We start from the raw sequence: 5199 nt of genomic DNA on the forward strand, positions 1-5199 counted from the left end.
GCCAATAAAGTATCATCAAAGGAAGCAAGTGACTGAAAGGAACTGTGGTCACTACAAATGTCAATGAAGCCAGAAATAGTTCTCTAAAAATCAGCTATGCTGCCAGTGAATGCAGAAAGGCCAAAGTTTATGAGCCATTGACATAATCAAAGAAATAGTTGAATAGGCTACTTATCAATTAATTATACAAACTAAAATATTCCGGCATTTTAATTCATTTGGCTATATTCAATTTAAAAGACTATATTTCATGTACACAGAGATATAACATTTATATTACCAAAAAATGTTTTTCTACATTTTTTAAAAGAAAATGAAAGTGATCTAGAGCCATGGTCTGAACCTCATTCTGTACTTAAACATGTAGCTGGGAAGCATTAGAAATAATAAAGAACATTCTTCTTTTCCAATCTCCAAAAATGCACTTAATCGGAATAATGTAACTGATGGATGTCCTCTACAAAAACATGTAGAGGTGATGGACCATGCCCAAGTTGCTCATAAGGCACTTACTAAATGAAAGCAAGAGAGAGAGAGAATAATCAAGAATTTCAGAAGGAATAAGCTGTAGGTTTTTCCAGGTAGAGAGACATAAAAATGTCAGAATTATTTTAAACTGTTAGATGCATAAATATGTAATAGTCTTGGTATCTCAAGAGATAATGCAACTTGCAAGCACTCTTAGGTCAGAATTTATGTACTAATTTTATCTCACTCAGAAGCTAAATTAAAACAAACCCTGACTCTGATTGCATACTGATGCAAATTAGTTTACCACAGTTATGATAAAAATATATGCTTTGATAAAGTTGTGTGTCAGGACCCACAAAATGGAGGCCATACCAGTGGCCAGTCCCATATCACAAATCTAAACCGAAGTTGATTTGCATTTATGGGAAACACCTGTCAAGAACAGCCAACATACACCAGTCACAATCCTCCAACTCTGCTTTAGCTAGCTTACCTTATCCTAGAACCTAGGGCCTGCCTAGTCTTATAAGGAAATCCCCAATCTCCTAGCCAATCATGCTCTATTTCTGCTCACCTGTTTTAATATTCTGTAAGACTCACTTTTGCCCAAGATCATTCAGGCAGGGTGCTCCAGTTCTTGTATGGCACTCTATTTTCCCAATCCATGGATCTTTTTCTCTTAAATAAAAGACATCAAATTCATTTCTAATTGTTCTAGTTTTGTCACTTGACTGTTTACACCAATCCACAGGCACATGTTGATGCTACCTAACATGCCATTTACTATATAAATGAATATTATGTAAAGTCTTCAATTCACAATTTAAATTATAACAAGGAATGTTTTTAATGATTTCTCCAAATACCCACTAAAATATCTATGAGAAAGGAAAGAAATATTTATTCTTTATTGAATATTTATTCTTTATTGAAAAATAAGACTATTGTCACTATATGAATAGTTTCCCTTAATTATATTGTTTAAGAATTTCATTAAGAAAAAAATCAGTCAAGGGAAATAAAAATGAAAACAAACCCTTGGAACTACAACAAAATAAAAAGCCTCTGAGCAATGAAGGAAACAATGGAAATCAGGGTGGTGACAGAACTATGTTCCTTCAGGGAGGCTCTAGGGGGAGAATCTATTTCTTGCCTTTTAAAACTTGTAGAGATTGCCTACTTTCCTTGGTTCATGGACTTCTTCTATCTTTAAAGTCAGCTTTTGTGGCTTGAACACTTGCCTTACACCATTTTAACCTGGCTTCCTTCACATCTTTTCTAACTTTTCTGCCTCCCTCTTAGACATGTAAACAACCCTTGTGATCCCATAGGGTTCATCAGTATAATCAGATAATAATATTTTAAAATCAACTGATCAGCAGACTTAATTCCATCAGCAGTCTTTTTTTAAATTTTATTTATTCATTTGAGAGAGAGAGAGAGAGAGATTAAGAGAGAATGCGACAGAGAGCACAAGCAGGGTAAAGGGCAGAAGGAGCAGCAGACTCCCCACTGGGACTCTGGGATCTTGACCTGAGCCAAAGGCAGATGTTTAACCAACTGAGCCACACAGGCACCCTCCATCAGCATTCTTAATTCCCCTTTCCCATCTCTATAACCTGACATATTCAGGGATTCTAGGGATTTGGACATGGACAGCTGTATAGGGTGGGGCATTATTCTGTCTACTCTAAACAGTATAACATTCCTTTCTGGAAACTATTATAAAATTATGTAATGTACCTAAACTAAAATACTGGGGTTCTTTCTGCAGATTATGTTTCACATGTACTCTAATAGTGTGTTGTACAAGTAATACAATCAGGATACAATTAATCTATATCAGGTCAGCAAACCCACATGATACATGTCAAATAAATACTGAATTGAAGCTATAAATAATACTTCCATCAATATGTTACATTAAGCTAATTTGAAAAGCTCTTCCAATCCAATTACAAACAAATAGGTATTATCGTTAAAATTTAATATAAAAAAACTTAAAATACATAGCTGAATTTGGAAAGGGAAAAAGCCAAAGAAGAAAGAGGAGGAGGAAGAGGAGGGGGCAGAAAAGGAAACAAAACAAAACAAAACAAAACAAAAAAGCAAAGAAACCAAACAAACAAAAAAACATAGCAAGGTCCAAAAATAGGAAGAAACTCAAAGCCTCTATAGTGAGAAGGAAATGACACATGGGTAGTTTATGAAGATTTGACTTCACCTGTAAAACTGAGAAGATACTGAATTGTGTTTTAATGAGGGGAGGTACTACCTTGAACAGGCATTAGATTGAAAAAAGAATCTGAGAGATTTACAGGAAGTCCAAAAGTAATGTTCTCATTAAAAAAAGAAGAAGAAGAAAAGAAAAGAGAGAGAAGGAAAGATAGGAGGCAAGGGGGGAAGGAGGGAGGGAGAGAGGAAAGAATGCAGTAGGGGAAAAAATATTTGAATGTCCTCTCTTGAATTTTACCTAGGCAAATAAGGGTTTAAAAAAATATGTGAGGGAAAATGATACTAGTTTTCAAGTGTGAAATCTGAATTTTAAATATGCTTTTAAACTTGAAACATCAACCAGTGAAATTAATATAAAATGGGCTGGAAAAGGTAAGAGACCAAGGACTTTTGGCAAAAAATAAATACAATTATTTTTACTAAAGTTCTTATAATAGGATGAACAAAGTACTACCAGAAATAAAACATCCAAATGAAAAGTATACAGACAAAACATCCATATTGACTTAAGAAAATAAAGCATTATGAGAGAGTGTCATTAGATATGGTATTTCCTAATAACCCAATGGTTGTAAACTATAAATAATAAAAAAGTACTTTGACTTTATAATAAGTATGTATTAAGTGATTAGAGGTTAAGGAATGGATACCTTATTTAAAACAGGACATTATGAATCAGGGTCATTTTAAAAGAACAAATACAATTTCTAAATAAAAAAATGGATTTGGTATTACAAAAAAAACTGGATGAATAAACAAAATAATCCATTGAATGTTTTGGAAGAAAAACTTAGAGACCTGGAAATTCCAAACGATATGATCACACAGGATGAATTACAGATTATATAGCATTGAGGAGATGAAGATTTAACTTTAGGGTCCACCAAGAAGAAAGCCCCAGGGAACATTACAGACTTGTTGAAATCCTTGGCTAGCTCCACCCAAAGAGAATGGGTGAAAAAAGAACAAGAAACCCTTATGAAAACTCCAACTTTACCTCTTTTGCTTTTATTTACTGTTTCCTTTGCTGTGCAAAAGCTTTTTATCTTGATGAAGTGCCAACAGTGGGACTTCATCCCACTAGTGGGACTTCATCAAGATGAACTACCCAAGGCAGTACTTCTTAGTGTAGCCTACATAGGCAGCCTATCTTTTCATAATACTACCAAGGTGCTATTTTATCCTTTTCATTTTGTCAGCATTTGTACCAAAAGCAATGATGATAAAAAGTGTTGGTTTTAATAAACATAAAAGTAGAATCAATGAAATAGAAAATAAATAAATGTACAATAGAGAAAAATCAACCAAGCTAAAAGATGTTTTATTTAAGAATATAAATTTTTAATAATTCCCTTAGAACTAATCCAGAAAATGGAAAAAAAATTACCAATATCATGAATTAAAAATGAGACCACACCATAGATCTTGCTAACATTAAAAAGATGAGAATATTGTGAACAATTTTACACTAAAATTTGAAAACATAAATGAAATAGACATACACGTTGCAAAATCCAACTTAGAAAAAAAATTAAATACTTTTACATGGTTAAAAAAGGGAATCCTTTTCTAAGAACTATTCACAAATCAAACTTCACTTATGAAAGTTTCCTCTGGTAAACTAATTTAAGTATTTAAGAAAGAAGCAGAATCCATCTTATCTTCCAGAAAATTATATGAGAAGAAATTATTTCCAAGGAATCTAAAATCTTACACAAAAATCTGAGAAGAGCATTATAAGAATGAAAAATTACAGATAATCTTTTTTTTACATTTAAAAGGTGTTCTTCATTGAATACATTAGTACTCAAAATACATATTTCTATTTCAAGATAACATTTAAAAATTATTCTAATGCAACAGGAACATAAATACAATTCTGTAGTTACAAAAAAGCTAGGGATCCATAGCTAAGTTATTCCCATGTTTGCAAGTTGGCTTCTGAAGTAAATACTACGCTTATGCAGCTGTTAGCTTCTCAGGTTAGATTTAAACACACACATACATTTTCAGCTGTGTGGAAGCTTATAATGTTATATTCCATGCACTGTTCTGAAGGGTTCATTAATAACCACAAGGCCCTAAAAACTGAAACACTCTATCAGTCTGCAAGACAGGTTGAATAAAGTTAAATTAATTAGGGCAAACAGGATTCCCACCTTAACATCAAAAGCATATAATATTCTATAGCAACTGGGAGTACCTCAGGACTGGCAAATTGTCCTCTTTAGAACTAATCTCATCAGAAGAGTTTAAGAAGGTTCATATTTTACCTCTACTAAGGACATTTGAAAGTGACAAGTTTCTTTTGTGCTAATTTGACTCCCCTGAATGACCTAGCTAGTTAACTAGTCACTCGTAATTTCAAATTACCATGTTATTGTCTGACCCATTCAAACAATTTATTTTCAATGTAAACATATAAAGTTAACATGAGATGTCTAACTAAAGCAAGCACTATCAATAAAATCAAGACAGACAGATTCTCTTCTT

This window comes from Martes martes (assembly GCF_963455335.1).
Source record: "Martes martes genome assembly, chromosome: 2".
NCBI lineage: Eukaryota > Metazoa > Chordata > Mammalia > Carnivora > Mustelidae > Martes > Martes martes.